This window comes from Arvicanthis niloticus, chromosome 23, assembly GCF_011762505.2.
Source record: "Arvicanthis niloticus isolate mArvNil1 chromosome 23, mArvNil1.pat.X, whole genome shotgun sequence".
NCBI lineage: Eukaryota > Metazoa > Chordata > Mammalia > Rodentia > Muridae > Arvicanthis > Arvicanthis niloticus.
The window spans coordinates 34025568-34044978 of NC_133430.1; the positions used below are offsets into that span (position 1 = coordinate 34025568).

At 41.9% G+C, this 19411-nt stretch overlaps 1 protein-coding gene and 1 pseudogene across 4 annotated transcripts in view; one reads left to right on the top strand and one right to left on the bottom strand.

The window, feature by feature from the left end:
- Nucleotides 1-19411, bottom strand: part of Sipa1l1 (signal induced proliferation associated 1 like 1) — a 265544-nt gene that overhangs the window by 131201 nt on the left and 114932 nt on the right. For all 4 annotated transcript variants that reach the window (XM_076921784.1, XM_076921780.1, XM_076921782.1 and 1 more), the window contains one exon: nt 407-467. The gene's annotated coding sequence lies outside the window, so the exon portion shown is untranslated. The remainder of the gene's footprint in view (nt 1-406; nt 468-19411) is intronic.
- LOC143436640 (large ribosomal subunit protein eL13 pseudogene) lies at nt 11933-12579 on the top strand (annotated as a pseudogene).

Here is a 19411-nt window from a genome sequence, read left to right on the forward strand (position 1 = left end):
GGGCTGTAGCTCACCAGGCCCACCCTTCAGCTGCACTCAGGTTCTCTGACCCATAACACAAGGAATAGACAGCGTGTGTGAAACAGTCCAGCCCTGATGCCCACTCTGCTGGCCATTGCAGATAAACACTGTGTACGGGAACATGTAGGTCATGACTATCACAACGTATTTGTATATGAAACTAAAAAAAAAAATCAAACCCCAGGAAATAAAGTGAATGTTCTTTGAAAAGAGGAAACTAAGTTGTTTTTCTCTCTCTGCAATCAGAAACTCAAAACATACATGTTAGGGTTTAACTAAGTGATGGTCCACTTGCCCACATGCATCTGGGGGCTCCATCCCCAGGAATATATTCAAATCCAGAAAGCCAAAAGTTTGCAACATTAAGCATGGTGTGGCTACTTACTGTATTCTGGTGCCATGGCCACAGACTTAAGACAGCAGCATCCACCCTAAAGACATATGACCTGCAAACAAAGAAGAAACACTTTATAAGAGCATATGAAAAGCCATCAGGACTACACTGCTCACACAATCTTGACAAAGGACAGGTTAGCATTCCTGAAGCAAGCAGCATTAATTGGGTTAGAAGTGGAGGTGTCTACAATACTAGACCATTATAAATATTTCTCTTTTTAATTTATTTATTTTATGTATATTGAGTATATAGTCGCTCCTTCAGACACACCAAATAAACTAACCCTTCCTCCCTTTGAGGTGAGAGCTATGTTTGGATCAACAAACATCTTAAGATGCAAATAACTTAATTCTCATGCATTGCTCGTGAGTGAAAACTAGAAAACTGTGTTGGTATCTAACAATACAGAATACAAATACACCCTATCTCCCTGAACAACTGTCTGCTAGGAAGGTACACACAGATGCTGAGAAACTCTGAAAACACTAATACCAGTAGCAGAAGCTGGTGACAAACCTGATGAGGCACACAGTGGAGTGGTGTTTAGGAGGAACCAAATGACTGTCTCTGTAATGGTCAGACAGTATTTTATGATTTGCTGGCAATTAAGTTCTCTGTCTTATCTACCCTAGGCCACCTTTGAAGTACAAAAGCTGTCAAAGACCACATAAGTTTATTTATCCCAATAAAATCTTATTTATGAAGACGGCCTATACAGTATAGTTTTGTCTGCTATAGAGCAAGGTAGGTGTGTACCAGAGCAATATAATGCCGATGTCCTAACCAGGAGCACACAGGAACCCAGATGAGGGGCTGCTAGGTGACTCTTCTCTGTGTTCAGAACAGGTAAGGCTGGAGGCTAATACAGGGTTCCTTAAATACTGACCTATTTTCACAGTTAAGTTTGATATGGAAAAAATTAAGTGTGTGACTTTCTGATTTACCTGTCTTTGTCTTAGACAGAAGACAGAGCATCTTAGCAGTTGTTGAATCAGGAGGAGGGTGTTGTTAGAGGCCCTCACACACTGCTGCAGTGAAGCCTGTATCCCCAGCAGCGTCAAAACAAATGCAGCACCTCTTCTCAGCTACACACAGGACTCAGGAAATGAACTACAATCACACAAACAGGGACAGCAAGAGGTAAATGCCACAGAGAGGAGAGAGGAAAGCAGCAGGCAGGAAGACAGAGAGCCACTGGATTACGGCCTAGCACTTTAACACCATCCACTGAAAATACCACACATGATCTAACGCAGCATTAGCAGCTAGGAAACAAGACCAGTGACCTGAGCCACGACTTCTAGCTGGAATTACCAACTACATTAGAGCTTCTAAGGCTTTTAAAGGACCAATGCAAACAATGCCAATCCAAGAGTTTCTCTCAATCTTGACTGGGCAGGAGGTTTTAACTTTTCAAGAAGCAGCCCTGACTTTGACTAGTTCTGACTTCTAAGCCTGCATGCTCTCAATAACTTGTGTTTCTTGAGTTCATCTCACATTAATTGTGATAACCCATTTTACTATAAACTTTAACTCAATATTCTAATTTCCTGAGTGGCAAGCAAATGATTAGGAGAGGTAGAGATTACACAGAAGCCAGGGACCACAGACCACAGGCCCCACAGTGCAAACTATATTTTATTCCAGTGGGCTTTATCAAGAGAGGAAAAAAAAAAAAAAAAAGAAGAGAGAAGAAAATGTTTGGACGGGAGTGGAATCCGTTCACTCCACTGCTCAACTGGCACCAGCGGGAAGCTGGAATTCCCTGGAAGCTAAACCAGAAAGATTAAGTCCCAGGACATCTGTGCAGACTGGAGAAGCAAAAGGGCCTCTGACCATCTGGCATCTTTGGCTGCAGTAGGCCTTCCCCTGAAACAGGAGAGCGTCACTGCAGAGGTGTTCTCCTGGTGCCTTAAGGAATGCTCCTAACTCCAGAAAGACAAAACACTAAGATAAAAAGAAGCTGGCTAAGTGAACCAGGCCTAAATTATTACGACTGCAGCCCATTTCCTTTGCCTTTGTTTCTTCTGAAAGATCCGGGGCACATAAAACTTCTATTAAATACCCTTGCATGTGTTTCTCTTGTCTGTCTACCTTTCAATACAGGAGCCTGAGCCATGAAAAGCAATGTGTCTCCAACAACATGAACAGCAATGTTCAGAGCAGTGTGACCCCTGGAGCCAGAATCTAGAAGCCTTTACAATGTGTCTCCATATCAGAAGAGAACGAAGGAATTAGAATAGAATGCAGAGAGAGGAGAAGGATGAGCACTGCCTGCCTTCAGCAGAGGTTCCGAGTGCTCTCACGGCCACACTGGCCGTGTATCCAGGGTTTACTCTTGACTATGACTGTACTGCTGTCAGTACTGCCATTGTTTATGTGGGAGCTCAATCTGCCTGGAACTGGACAGTAAAAACCTCAAGACAGCCCATAGGTCTCCTGACACAACCCCATCATTCCTAAATCAATTTCTTACTTCTTAAAAAAAATGGATATGTGTGTGTGTGATTTATTTACTTATTTTATGTATATGAGTGCACTGTAGTTGTCTTCAGACACACTGGAAGAGGGCATCAGATCCCATTACAGATGGTTGTGAACCACCATGTGGTTTCTGGGAATTGAACTCAAGACCTCAGAAAGAGCAGCCAGTGCTCTTAACCACAGAGCCATCTCTCCAGCCTCTAAGTTCTTACTTCTTGAAATCACATGTTTCAAAGTCTTCGTCTGTACCTTCCAATCCTGATAGTACCCATTTCTCCAAAGTAGTTCCTTTATCCAATAATGGTGTTCACAAATAAAAATCTAGATACCAGGTACTGTTGTCACTAATGAATACTTCTAGGCATGTCACTGGATGGAGAAAGGGGCCATACATGCATGTGTGCTTTCCCATGTATTTATATTCACATGCTATCTATCAATCTACCATGCACCTATCAGTCTACTGTCTATCCATTATCTATCATCTATCTATCTATCTATCTATCTATCTATCTATCTATCTATCTATCACAGCCATCGCTGGTTTTAGAAATTCAACAAGCTGTAAATAAATCTTACAAGAAAAGACCAAGAACACCAACCCTCCATAGCAAGGACAGGATAGGACAGCTGTCCTGTCTCACAACTATTATGTACTATACAGCAAGAGTGTCGTATTAATGCAGAAACTGAAATATTTAATAATGGTACTTGTACACATCTGTTTTCATCCTGTGTGAAATGAAACTGAATTCCCATTCTACCTTTTGTATAAAAGTAGATCTCAATTTAACCTAACTTGCTTGTGAAAGGCAAGATTATAAAACTTTTTGGTAGATAACAAAAGATACTGTATAGATTCATAAAGGTAAACAATATATAACAGAAAGGCTACAAGCACTAATAAACTCCATTGTAGCAATGCAGGAAATGTCTAAGGGTGACAAGCAACAACTGAAAACATGAAGATGAACAACTGCATGTATAACGTCTAAACAAGTAGGCGGGGCAAATGTCTGAACAGAAAAATAGGAGAAGCTGGAAAAGGAAGGGACTGGAAAGTCATAGCATGTTTCTTTAACATCTGGAGAAACTGGGCTGGGGTATTCTGCTTCATATTCAAAAAAACCCTGGGTTCAAGCTACAGTATCACCCAAACCAACCAACCAAAACCCAAATATACCAAAAAGCAAACAAACTAGCAGCCAGAGAAATATAAAAAAGTACCTTCAGTAGCCCATCACTAGACTTACTGCTAAGTCAGATGGGGGAGACAGCAAAGATCGTAACTATCCTGGTGCAGTCACACAGGACAGACCCAAGAGGGCTATCCTGGTGCAGTCACACAGGACAGACCCGAGGGGGCTATCCTGGTGCAGTCACACAGGACAGACCCGAGAGGGCTATCCTGGTGCAGTCACACAGGACAGACCCGAGAGGGCTATCCTGGTGCAGTCACACAGGACAGATCCGAGAGGGCTATCCTGGTGTAGTCACACAGGACAGACCCACAGGTCTATCCTACCAACCAGCAACTTCACCCTGACATTTCTGTTTATAAGCAGGCAGAAACATGAAAACTGCCAACTATACAAATCACAACAGAAAGTGAAATAGATTTTAGCCGTGAACTATAAAACTGAACGTACCATATTAAAATCTAAAAGTACTATGCCATGAAAGAAGTTATCGCAATCTTAAAATTTTAAAATATATGAAGGCCAAATCATGATCACAAAAACAAAACTGCAGAACTCACTCATTATTTATTGAGGAAGATTCTTAAATTCCCAGGGTCCAGTTGCAGATTTTAAAAAGCTTTCTTCACACTTACAGGAATGTAGGCATTTAAAGGACAAAACACTGAGACAAGATAGGACAAGATACAACTGCTAAAAGATCATCACTCAGACGTACTATGGAAGTTGGAAGAATGTAACTTCGCAAACCACAAATCCACTTTGCAACCCAGAGCTTACTGTCCAGTGTGAGTTTTAAATATGTATAAAGTGAGCTGGTGACACAACTGTTACGGTTTAACTCAGTGGTTCTTAGCCATCCTTATGCTATGACCCTTTAATATAGCTCCTCATGTTGTGACTATCCTCAACCAACAAATTATTTTTGTTGCTACTTCATAACTGTAATTTTGCTACTGTTATGAACTGTACTGTAAGTATGTTTTCTGATGGTCTTAGGTGACCCCTGTGAAAGGGTGGTTCAACATCCTTCCACCTAACCCCACCACCACTCAATGGGTTACAACCCACAGGTTGAGAACTGCTGGAAAAGGGAAGGGTACTGAAGACTTAGCAGGGTTGGTTCTGAGAAGAAGGCTGATGGTTTAAGAACACAGCCAAAAGCGTCTCCTGCAATGCATGAAGATCATGGAGATTATGCTCTCAGGAAGACACAGGAGGTCAGGGTGAATCGTGTCTGAATGAATCCTGCTGAGGAAAGCATGCTTGCTGAAATGTAGCATTAGTAAATTCTGCAAAGCAGCAGTGTCCCTGAGTCTACAGCTTCAGAGTGTGTATGGCCTGAACTCACTTACACCAAAAGAAGTTGGGGGTCGGCAGCTGAGAACCAGGAAGATTCATTCACTCTAGGGTAAATATAATGTACAAAAATACACTTCCGTAGATGGAGAACTCTGAAAGTGTCAACAGTATGCCCATAGGGAAGCTCAAGTAAAAGAAAGCGGATAGGACAACTCCACAAGACTCCTTTAAAGAGGGCTAGTTCACTGTCACTCTGCAATGCTGAGTCCTGCATGGCCATGTGGAAGGGACAAGGTGACATAGTTTCCCACCCCTGGAGCAGAGCCAGCAGGGTGTGCGTCTCCAGGAGTATTGATGGTTGCTAGGCATGAGGCTTGTTTGTATTTAAAAAAAAAAAAAATCTTCATGTTCCTCCTTTGGAAAATATTCTCCTTGCCAAGGTTATTAGGAAATGTCTGTCCTCTCTGCCAAGATAAATGACTCCATGTTAATCAGCAATAGCTCAATTTTGGGAGGCGAGGGTACATGTAATATCTCAGAAAAATGGTAAATGCTATGACCTTCAGAACAGCCCTTAAGGCTGTGGGAAAAAACTCTTAAAACATGAGTTCAAAAGTACATAATTTCTCAACTATGCAAAATATAAGGATGCAATATGAATTTTATAAAAAGTTTCACAGACCTAGAACAACAAAGGCAGCTGCCCTATGAGGCAGCATGTCAGAAAAATACAAAGGCAGGTAGATCCATGAGTTCAAGGTCAGCCTGGGACAGAGAAAATTTAGGCCCAGGCATGGTGGGAGCAGTGATCTGAGAGCAGATCCCACCTAGCTGGCTTATTGTTTGTGCTTACAAGAACAGGCAGGTCTCTGAATTCATTAGCAATGTTTAAAAAATATAATGTGTGTGTGTGTGTGTGTGTGTGTGTGTGTGTGTGTGTCTATGTTTTTGTCTTTTCCTAGGAGTCAAGGGGCCAAGGTCAAAAAATGCTTGATTAGTGGAATAATCAAAAGGGAACCTGGAGTAAATGACTTAATTGATAGGTTAAAGATTAGGCTTTAGCCTAATCCAGAGAGCTGGCTCTGGAGAGCCAGCAGGAGAAGAACACAAGGCTGTCAGCTTATACCTGGACTGATTTCCTCAGAACCCCTTCCAAGCTGAGGCAGGTCCTTGGCACTACAAGGCTCCTTTAAATGGGCTATATTTAAAGGGAAGTATAGATGCCTGGTCTCAGAGAAACAAACCATAGTGACATTCATGGACATTCAGCTTTAGAGTTCACTGCTAAAATCCAGTGAAAGAGGCAGCAAGAGAAATCTCTCATATCCCATAAGTTTACCTTGGGTTTAAATGGCTGTATAATGGTGTTCAGAATTCAAATGATTATGGGCTGTATTCTATACATGTGACAGTAGGTACAAAATCCAAAGACAGATGGGAATTACACAGAAACATCAGTGGTAGCCTGGGCTAACTAACAGCAATGCTTTGAAAAGTACAACTTCACGGCCCACAGAAGAAATTTTCACTGTTAAGAAGAGGTGAGATCTTGGCTTACAGAAAAAGTAAATATTCAGGTTAACAGAAGAAATAAGCTGTTATAGAATACACTAGAGGAATGTTTTGGCAAACCACTAGTTCTTATTCTCAAGGGTACACACTAAGTATCAGCCAAACAGTCGCTGAATTTATTAATATGATTTGGTACAGGAATTCTCCATTCTTTCTCTCGGAACACATAAATAAATCAGAAGCAATGTATGCTTTCCTCTCTTCAGTAACAACTGTGCATTTGGCCTGAATTCTAAATAATCAGGTTCTTTATGAAAAATTTGAAATCGAGCCAATATACAAATCTTCTCACTAAAAATAAGCATGAGAAAACAGGCTCAAAGTATAAGTGTCCTATTTACTGGAATGGAAGACATTTCCCAGAAAGGCTGGTTAACAGCACTGTATATGATCTTCAGTCAGCAAAACATAACAATTGCTGAATGTCTGGAGGATGTGCACCCAAGTGGGCTGTGAAGGGCATTAGCACCTGGAGTCTAAAACCCAGGGGTTTTCTAACTAATCACATAGTGTCTTTCTCTGGGGACTAGGGATGGCATGGGTATGATTATTAGTTTCCTGTATTAACTTGCCCCGCCTATAATGCTCAGTTAATTTGGACAAATACAAATCTAGAATTGCAGGGAGTGGGGGAAGCATATGCAATGTCCTTGGGCTTCTAAGTAGAGCAAACAGAAAAGAACAAATCCCACTAATCTAGGAGTTAGATGAAGGTGTTTTAGATATAGCTAACACCAACAATAGTGAAGATTACCCCAACTTATGTGGCTGGCCCCCCTCCAATTCAATCTGCTGAAAGGCCAACAAAAGCCCCAAAAGGGCAAAAACATCCTGCCTTGCACTTGCATGGCATAGTGAGTTGGTAATCTCTGCTACTAACCTCCCCAAGCACCTACACCAAGTATCTTCCAATCAGGAACAGAATCCCAATCTCTATATACACATAAATATACATTTTTATACAAATATGCTCTTTTATACATACAACCACTGTTGTTTTTCGAATGCACCTGACTGGTATCACCAGGTTAAAAAAACAAAATAAAACAAACAAGCAAACAAAAACCTGTTTCTTCTGCTCACACCCCAGCACCCTATGTTTGAAGATTTTTCCCCAACAACCAATTCCTCAATTTTGGATGCCCTTTGGTAATCACCAATCCCACAGCTAAGTCAATGTCTTACTGTGCATCTACCATCGGCTTAAATGTCTTAAGAGATCAATGACCACAATTATTGGTTTATTACAAAGGGAAGAACTGAGGAAAATCCCAGTGAAAGACATGGCAGGATGCTGGGCAGAGGGAGGGAGCACTCTGCCCACCTTATGTGAGTAACAACCCAGAAGCTTCTTCCAGGTATTCCTACAGAGGCAGGGCTTCGTCACTCAGACTTTAGGAACCACCTGTGAGTGACTGAACCACTGGCCATTCATGATGAACAAGTCAACCCCACAAAGCCACATGGTGGACTCCTCTATTAACCAGACCCATCCTGAAGCCAATACAACTGAGCAGCTACCAGTTATCGAATAAACACACACAAAGATCTTTAATACTTGTGACCTGAAGTGTCTTAGAAATTCCTGTATTAGGAAATTCTAAGAGACTACATAGGTACTGACCTAAGGCAGAGCCCAGTGTGGCTAAGACAGGGACCCCTAAGACTATGGAAGGGTAAACCCTCAAACACTTTTCCTGATGGAACTTAGAGGAAACAACACACAGCAGGCAAGAGGTGACAATGATACCTATGGCAGTCCTCTTGGAGGTCTTGGAGAAGCTCCTGGACTCCTGTGGTGTTAACCCTTGGTGGAGATGACAAGAGCCCTCGGAATTAGAGAAGCTGGACAATACTCAGATGATAAGGAAGTGAATTAAGTTTTAGCTGACAGCTGCAGGTAATGTGCCAGGCATGAAGCCAAGCAGCGCTAAGGAGAGCCAGTAACATAAAGCAGAATAGAAAAGAGGGGTAATTTACAGCTGCACGGGGATGGAGGGTGGGGAGTTAGTTCATTAGTTAAGAGTACCTGTTGCTCTTGCAGAGGACCCAGGTTCAATTCCCAGTACCTACACAACAAGCTAACAACCATTTGTAACATTCTAGTCTGAAAGCACACATGCTTTCTTCTCTTCTAACTTATGCAGGCATCAGGCATACATACATGCATAACATAATTTTCAAAAATTAAAGTTCAGAAAATAGGGTCAAATGGTCAGTAGAGAGAAAAACTGAAAGTAAGAATGGGAAGGAAACTGGGGAAAAGGTTTTTGATAGACCTGCAAGACCCAGAAACTAGGGAAATGGTTTTCAGTGATCCTGTAGGCGAAGACTACAGATACAAACTGCAGCTTATTTTGTTTCAGTGGTTTGCCCTCAAGAAATATTCAACCATGTCTACAAAATGTACTTCATTGAAAATGTTTTGGGTTTTTTTGGTCTGTGTTTGTTTGTTTGTTTGTTTGTTTTGGAGACGGAGTGTCACTATGTAGTCCTGGCTAACCTGGAACTCACTACATACACGAGGGGCTGGCCCAGAGCTCAGAGACTTACTCAGCTGTAATGCAATTAAAGACGTATATCACCACTGCAAGCTTCTTCCTATCTTCTTAAAAATACAATGATTACAAAATGTCTCCAACAGCACTTCACCAAGAAGGAAACCTAGGGTTCAGGTGACAACTCCATGTACTGCCACTGGAAACACTGGAGGTCCCCAGCTAAACCTAAAAGGAAACCACAGTATTGGAGCAGTAAATATTCACCATGGTGCTAACCGTGTTCTCTCTCTATTCAACACTGCTCAACTAAGGACATGGCCCATGACACTGTCACCTCAGCACAGCCTTGTATGTGAAAGCTACATTTCTATTCTGAACAACATATACTATTTTGTAGCTTATCGGGAAATAAAGTGTGGCCCATTTTTGCCTTTATCATCTCCTTGTTCATGTTATTTAGATAACTACCACAGAAAACAAATTTCAAGGTACTTTCTTTTAGGTTTATAAAAATATAAAAGATGCATTTCAGTCAGACTACAGGTTCTTTAATGAAATGATACTGATGGCCCTTATTTGACAGCTTATTAATGCTCAGAAATGAAGATCATGGATCTGCATAATGCTCACACATTTCATAGCCTTCCACTGCCTAGCACTATGCTGAGCAGGAAGATAGATCGGAGGGGGAAAAGACAGTAAGGTGCCACACTTACTAACATAATAAATTGTAAGACAGTTTTCTACTAAGCAAAAATTAGAAGCAAAGATAGTGTTATAAAAGATAATAAACTTGGGGGCTCAAGAGAGAGTTCAACAGTTAAAACATTTGCTGATTATACAAAAGACCCAGGTTAAGTTCCCAGCAATCACATGGTGCCTCACAGTGCCTGGAACTCCATTTCCAGGGCAACTTATGCCCTTTTTTGGCGTTGGCCTCTGACGATCGCAGAAACACAAGTGGCATGCACACATCCAGCCAGGCACACACATACACATAAAGAAAAAAATAACATGTTTTTGAAAATTAAGCTTGCCAGCAATAATAACTCACGCCTATATATGACATAATCCTGGCACTTGAGAAAAGGAGGCAGGAGGATTAGGTGTTAAAGGTCACCTTAGACTACACTGCAAGGCCTGAGCTACAGAAGATCTTGTCTCAAAAAAAATAAGTAAAATAAAATACATTTTTGGTAAAAAGTATTTGGTAAACAATGATGACTGAGGGCAATTTAAAATATGTATCAGGATCTTTTCAGCCTTCTCATAAATCTTAAGTTGGTCTAAAATCTTACATATTTAACATGTTTTAATGGTAATCTTGTTGGTGTTTTAGGCTCAGCAAATAAGATATCTGGAAGTTATAAAGAAAATTACCTAAAACTTTTCCATACACAGTACCTTTGGCAATTACAAATTGTATACACAATCACTCTAAGCTGGCACACACAGCAAACTTTAAACTTTTACTAATAATTGTCAACTGTCAACTTGTGGGGAGCAGACAGAAGGCGGCTATCATCCTTGCAGCCATCTTGAGCCATATACCCTGATAAAAGACTTGATTACAATAGCCTGCAACAGCTGAGCACACTCTAATAACATCTTGCTTTAGATACCCAGGATTTTTCCTTGGGTGTGTGAGACTTAAAGGTGTGTGACTTAAGGGCGTGACTTAGAGATCAGATTTAGAGACAAGACATAAGGGCATGACTTAAAGGTGTGACCTAAAGGCGTGGCTTAGTAAGTGACATATAAAAGGCGAGAGGCAGACAGAAGAAATTATTGTTATTAGATATTAGGCACTTGGCACTTGGAGGAAGAACTTGGAATTAGGTAGTAGGCACTTGAGAAAGAGACTAGCAATTGGAACTAGGATTAGGACCTGAGACTTGGTACTAGGAACTCAAGACTTGGGACTTGGACTAGGAAGAGAGACTGAAGAATAAACGGGATTGAATCATACTCTGTCTGGTCTCCATTCTTCGTGTCTGTCCTCACTCTCTCTCTTGCTGAACCCCCGACCCGAGGACTGGAGCAGCTTGGGGCAGTGCGGCTCTAACAACTTAGCCCCCAAGGCTTTTGGCAGTTCGGGTTCCAACATTGATAGAGCGGTCCCCGACATTTTGGCCCCCAAACGTGGGGCAGCTCAGGCCGCAATATTTTTGGCGCCCAATGTGGGGCAGAGAGGTTCTCAACATCAACTAACAAATTTAACATATTCCTCTCCTAAAACTGTTAGAAACTGCAAAATCAATCAATAGAATCAGCATGTTAAATTGCCATGCACTACCCCTTTTCCAGGAACTAACTTCTAAGGGTGTTCAAGTGATTTACCCATAAAACTTAGGACTCTCAATATTTACAGATGGGTTCAACATCAAAGCCAAATTAAGAAATTGTTCTAAGGCTTTGCAGTGCCCATTCCTTTCCACTTGGCCAGTCTCCTGTATAGGAGGCAGCCATGATGCCCAGCCGGAATGGCATGATCCTGAAGCCCCACTTCCACAAGGATTGGCAGCAGCGAGTGGACACATAGTTCAACCAGCCGGCTCACAAGATCCGCAGACCCAAGGCCCGGCAGGCAAAAGCGCACTGCATTGCCCCTTGTCCTGTGTCTGATCCCATCAGGCCCATCGTGAGGTGCCCTACAGTTAGATACCACACCAAGGTCCAGCCTGGCAGGGGCTTCAGCCTGGAGGAACTCAGGGTGGCTGGTATCCACAAGAAAATGGCTCTCACCATCAGCATCTCTGTAGACCCAAGGAGGCGAAACAAACCCACAGAATCACTGCAGGCCACCGTGCTGCGCCTGAAGGAGTACCGCTCCAAGCTCATACTTTTCCCCAGGAAGCCTTCTGCTTCAAAGAAGGGAGACGGTTCTGCTGAAGAACTTAAATTGGCCACCCAGCTGACAGGACCCGTGATGCCCATCCGGAGTGTGTACAAAAAGGAAAAGGCCAGAGTCATCACCGAAGAAGAGAAGAACTTTAAGGCATTTGCCAGTCTCCATATGGCCTGTGCCAACGCCCAGCTCTTCGGCATCCAAGCAAAAAGGGCAAAGGAGGCTTCCCAGCAGGACATTGAGAAGAAAAAGTAATGAGTAGTTGGAGAGCTGCAATAAATTTTCCAAAAATAAAAAAAAAAAAAAAAAAAAGCTATAAAATTTCATCACAACCTTCTAGCTGTATGGCTATAATTTATTTTCATACACACTGTTCTTAGGACAAAATGAGCTAGCCTATCAAATCTCCTCTTTCTAATTAATATTATATACATCATTCAAAACTAAACTTAGACAAGGTTCATCACACTGACATATATTATAGACAGGGAAAGGAGGCCAGAAGCACAAGAGGTAAAAATTTCAAGATCATTTTACAATTACAACTTTGTCCTACAAAAGAAAAAAAGTACGCAATAAAATTTAAGTTTTCTGAGATGCATGTGTGTGCACACATGTGTGCAAGTGTGCATGTGCATATGTGTGAGTGTTTAAGCACAAAGCCTACTACAGAAGTGGAGAAACCAACATTTTCTGGCTATGTAATGTAAGCTATGGAATATACTAGGAGAAATAAATGGGCAGTCCCTCTCCTCAAAAGCACTATGCCCTGTAGAAGGATGCTATACAAAGCACACAAGCAGAGCTGGTTGCCGTAAGTGTGGGGGAGGAATAAGTATCTCATGAAGGCATGAGCACAGTGCAATCCTGTTACAATGAACTTTATTAGTAATGAGTTATGTTAATCTATGCTAGTCCAGGAGACAAATATTTTGTCTGGAATGGCTAGTTTACTAATAATATGATCTTATTGGTGCTTTAGTTTGGTCTTTCAAACATTTTTAAAACATTGGCAAACTTTTACATTTAATAAAACCAGGGTAGTTTAGTCCCAGTTTAGTAGCCAAGATTTTTTTCTGGTCCTTTAAAATATTCAAAGCTCATCAAGGCCTTTGAAAATAGTAAAACCACATGGAGGCGGATATTCACATGTCTCCGCCAGTCAAAGATAGTTGATACATCTAGATTGGGTATTAGGTTACACTTCTGATTGATATTGAGCATTACCAAACTTATAAAGCCTTTGGTTGACATTTTAAAAAATTGTATAAAAGCACAAAGGAGAAGGGGGTATGGGATAGGGGGTTTCTAGGGAGGGGAAATGGGGAAAGGGGATGGCATCTGAAATGTAAATAAAATATCCAATAAAAAAAAATAAATGCAGGGAAAAAAAAAGAAAGAAAGAAAATGGTGAAACCAAAACAGCCAAATGCATGCCTCAGTCTCTGAAGGTAGGAAGGTTCTGGATACCAGTCAGGGCCAGGACAGAAGTGCAGTGGCTGGTTAGTGTTCCAGGATGTGACTGATAGATACACAGCAGGCGAAACACGACTGACTGGTGGGCTTTTCAAGATGACTTAAAAAGTTAAAATGTACATAAAAACCCACAACTGCTAAGTGCATGTTTCAAGTTTTTGCCAATGTGGCCTACTGTGTTACCACTGCTCAGTTAACAAATGGCACTGCTGTCACCTCAGCAGGTCCTTGTGACTTCCAAAGCCTATGGTCATTGTGACTACCAGCACCACAGACTCTTTCAGTCCATTTTTGAGCTGCTCAGGTGCAGCAAGAGAAAAAGAACATTCACATCAAGTCATAAGCAACGCACCAAAGTACAATTTCCCCAGTGCTATTGATGAACACTTTATTACTTTCTAACTTGAATATGTAACTGCCACTATGAAACTGGACATTCTCCTGGAACACACATGACTTACTGGTGGATCTGTACCCCTGGGAGTACAAATGTTAAGTCAAAGGTTGGGTCAAGTTTTACTTCCAGGGGCAGCACACATAATTAAATTCACCTGCTCTGCATGAGGCTAAATGGCCTGCCTCACCTGCTCCACACCTAATGAGTGGTCTGCCTCACATGCTATCCTGCTAAGACTGTAATGTTTTAAACGTAAACAGAGCAAAAGAAAGACCTCAACTTGCCGGGCACTGATGGCACACGCCTTTAATCCCAGCACTTGGGAGGCAAAGGCAGGCGGATTTCTGAGTTGGAGGTCAGCCTGGTCTACAGAGTGAGTTCCAGGACAGCCAGGGCTACACAGAGAAACCCTGTCTTGAAAAACCAAAAGACCTCAACTCATTTCATTTAATAAACGAAACAGTAATAATAGAGAAAACAATAAGACCAAAATTTGGTATTTAAAAAAATTCATAAAATTGACACTTTTTTACTACTTAGACTCAAGAAAGAGGAAAAACTACAACAAAACAAAACAGAACAGGGCCCACCAATCACCTCAGTAAGGAAAAACAACTGCTGACCATGAGAGAAGACTGTGAAGCTCCTGAGAACAGAATTCTGCCACTAGACACAGCATGGAAAGCAGCTGAGAAGAAGACCTGGAGCCTGGCGTTCTGGACTAGGGCTGAAGCTTGTTTGCATCTAGGAAAGCCTTTCTGCTGGTGGAGTTCTGACACAGACATGCAGGGAAGATGTGTGACATGTGTCTCTCCCTAGTCTATAAACTGGCTCTGCATCAGCCTTATCATACCCTAATCAAACAGCATAGTTAGATCAGTTTCCACTGCTGTAATGTCTTCCAGTGGAGATGGGTTCCACCGGGATTTCAGGGGCAACAAGTCACATTCAGACCAGGCAGTCACCAAACAAGGTAAACAGGACACATCAAACTCAACGGTATAAAGGAGTAATCAACACTGGATCAAGAAGAAAAAGTAAGTCTATAAAAAGAAACTGAATTAGTAATTAAAAATCTTTCCACACAGAAAAATACCAGGCCCAGATGGCTTTATTGTAGAACAGTTTAAAAAAGAATCAATCCAATACCTCACAAATTTCTAGATAATAGAAGACTTCCAAGTCACCCTATGAATTCAATTTCACACAATGCCAAAGCAAGGCAAAGATAATGCATGCGTACACATACAAGGGAAGGCACACATACAAGCCCTTCCTTTTAAGATTATACAGTTAAAAACTGGAGCCAGGTTGATGGCTCGGTAAGTGCAGTGCTACTGAAGACCTGAGTTCAGATCCCCAGCACCCATACATAAGCTGGGTGTGATGCCAAGTGTGTGCAAGCACCAAACTCTAGGGAGGAGGGAAAGACAGGTGCCTCAATCCTAGGGCCTCACTAGCCAGACTAATCAACACAGTAAACTTCAGATTCACTGGGTGACACTGTCTCAAAAAGCAAGATGAAAGCTGAGCAGCAGTGGTGCATGCTTTTAATCTCAACACTTGGAAGGCAGAAGTAGGCAGATCTCTGAGTTCAAGGCCAGCCTGGTCTACAGAGCAAGTTCCAGGATAGCCAGGGCTATGGAGAGAAGCCCTGTCTCCAAAAATAAAAAAATAAAAAAGGAAGCTGGAAGGCACCTAGCATTGAAGAAACCCTACAATAACAAGTCAATGGCAAAAGACTGAAAACTTCCAAGCCCCAAGAGCCAGGCAAGGACCACTGCCAGTAGAAGGGTATGCTGAGTCAACAAACAGAGGACATGTGTACAGAAGTGCACAGGATGGCATAAGGCAACACAAAGCAGACTCTAAAGGACTCCAAGTTAGAAAGAAGCATAGGAAAGCTGTAGCCCAGTAGAGGTCTGCTTTCTCGATGGCCCATGCCATGTGCACCTCCAAATCAGAGAACTCCTGTTTAAATAAGGGCCTGAATAATGTACAGTAACTATTAAACATGGGCTTTCCTGAGTCAATACTACCAGTTATCTACGGTGCAAAGGTCTTTAACTTAAAGAACAACAAGACGCTGCATATACCACTTCAAACTAAAGAAAACATTTGCTACATTGACAGCATTAGAACATCTGACCCCACTTTCCAAGTACATCTGCATTGTAACTGTATCATTACCAGCTTGAATACAATTCTGACTTTCCCTCATCAGTTCTGCTCAGACAGTATAAACACCATTGTACTCTGGAGCAATAATCCAACAGACAGACATTCTGAGCTAGCTTCTAGAAAGAACTACTTTCTCTGCGACATCTTATCAAAGCATATTTTCAAGAGTGGGAGATGTCAATACGTGTCCTTGGTCACCCCAGCAATCAATTTAATTACGTTCTTAGTCCTGCAGGGCCATGGAAAGCAAGGAATGCAAACACAGTACTAGATCAAGACCAGTATCTCCCTCAAGGGGACATTTCAAAGAGGCTAAAGGAAGATGTACGGTGGGTGCACACCTTGGAGGGAACAAAAGAAAGACTATATTACAGATAAAATCCATGTATGAAAACGACGGGCCTCCCAAACGAGAAGAGGAAGTGAGCTCCAGGATGGCCTTCCCCGGGTACAATAAAGCCTGTCCTGGGATCCTTAAACCAGCTTTGGGAAGCTCAGGAGCCACAAGCAGTGAACAGCACAACTCAGCAACAACCCAGCTCCAGGTCACAAGGCCTTATCATGGTTTCTTTTTCTTTAAAGGTTTGTTTATTTATTTCATATATGTGAGTACACTGCCACTGTCTTCAGACACACCAGAAGAGGATATTGGATCCCATTACAGATGGTTGTGAGCCACCATGTGGTTGCTATGAATTGAACTCAGGACCTTTGGAGGAGCAGTCAGTGCTCTTAAGCGCTGAGCCATCTCCCTAGCCCCTTATCACAGTGTCTTAAAGGCTCTGCACAGAAGACTGGCCTTCAGAACTTGCAGAACACCAAGGAGATAATGCTGGAGAGTCCTGACACAGTCTGGAATAATTCATGCTCAGGGCTCTTGTGAGCGCCATCTACAGGGAAGATAAAGCTGCTCATTTCACCAAGGGCCACACAACGCAACAGCTCTACCGAATTCCCAGCTACAGAGGGTAAATACGAGGAACACGCTGAAGGTGGCCTGCAAACAACTCTCCCACCTCTTCCTCATAAATCACTCACCTGAGCTTTTATATTGCTGGGAAAACATAGTTATACGGAAACTTTACATTTCTGAACTAATAAAATCAACATGTTAACAAATTCTCTCCTGCTTTAGCTCCTTTGAAACTTCAGGGTATCCACGCATGCTCCCTTTGGCGAATCCTTTTGTAGCCATGCCATCAGGATGCTCGCAGGAAGTCTAAGCTAACACACCACTTCTTTGCACTTCAGCCCTGGATACAATGGCCAGTATTTCTCATAGGGTCCAAACAAAGACCTTGTTGTCTCTGCTGCAGACCTATGCAGCCTCTGTTGGTCCCTCACTGTCAGACACGTCTAAACAAGAATGTGCCGACAGACATGGGCTACCAGAGAATTTCCCTTGGAGCATAGACAGTCCTTTCGTCTTTTCCTCAGGGTAAGAATAGAACCCAGGTCTCCAAGCTCAGAGGCTCTGATCCCCTCCTCCACATCACACTCTGCTCAAACTCAAGGGCACAAGTAAGACAATAGTGCTAGGCACCGGACAGCTTAAAGTGCAGTCAAGGAAGGGCTCTGAAACACACCAACATGATACGCCAACAGGGGCAGGTGGCGGGCATGAGGTGGGTAACCAGTCCCTCACACCTCGGAAACCCTCAGTAAAGGACTGTCACTATCTTCCTGTCAGTCTGTTTATGTTCTTACCAAAAGCCATTCAAGGTCCCTCTTTACATCTAATATCAAATCTCAAACTACTAACAGGGTCCAAAAGCCTGCAGAGTAGCCAGCAAATCTTCCAAATTCTGAGGCACTGACCTAGTGAGAACACCAATGCTCACCAGTCAGAGTTTTTCCATATACAACTGTCTGGAATTGTAGTCTACAAGGCTCCTGCTCGTCTTGCTTCTTGTTCATTGTTCATTTGTTTTGTTTTGTTTTGTTTTAATAAATACCAGGGGCTGAAGATATGGCTCAGTGGAAAGAGTGTGCCCAGCATATGCTGAGGACCCTAGCATGACTAAACTCCACCAATGCTCAGATTCTCACATGTTCTCACTGCCTCCTGTTACGTGTCGATGCTTTCATATGGCAGTCTTACTTGTTTTATGCTGTCCCCTAACCCACACATTCTATGATGATCACTTAGAAAAATACTAAATTTCTAGAGCTTAGTATGATGCCTGAGATCCAGGATGGCGTGAGAAAAAGCCAAACCAAACAAAAACAAAAGAGGGCTGCCTTCAACTGCCACTCATATCTGAGAGAGCAAAGACAGCGCAGTTTCCAAGAGCTGCAGTCAGTTCAGAAAAAACATCTGGTGAAATGAAGGCATCACTGGAAAACGAAGTCAAGACTGGCGTCCAGGCTTCCAACGCCAATTAGTAGTTGACAGCTTCTTTGCAGTAGTCAGAAACCCACCAGTATGCTTCCTTCAGTTTTTAAACATGGACATTCTGCCTCCTCAAAGGAAGGATTCTGAGGACTAAGACGGGTAAACATCCAGCACTAAGCAACCTATAAAACATTAAAGATTGAGAGATTCAAAAATACCAAGTTCAAAAAAACACCTCCATTTCTAGAACCAGACTGAAAATGTTCTCTATAAGATACATATATTATTATTGGGTAGCTAATACTGAAGGCTACATTTTCTTTAACAGATTTGGCATTTATGTAGTAGATAAAAAGTGGCTATTGTAAACAAGTACTTGGCATTGTCTAAATAGATACACAACAAATAAAAAAAATTATAGAACCTTCTCCACTGTTTCAGATGTCACTATATGACAATTCAATTGCATGGTGATCTTGAAATTACCCCAAGACTGAGCTATATAATCCAAAAATAATCATAGTAGTTTTATGTCAGAAATATACCAAATGCTATAACAACATGGACAATATTTCCTCTTACAAGCAAAATGCACTTAAAACCTCCCCATATTTTTTTCTTTTCAATGACACTTGTAGTGATGTAAGAAAATAACATTACAGACACAGTAGGGTTTCAAATTAATATATGATTTACTG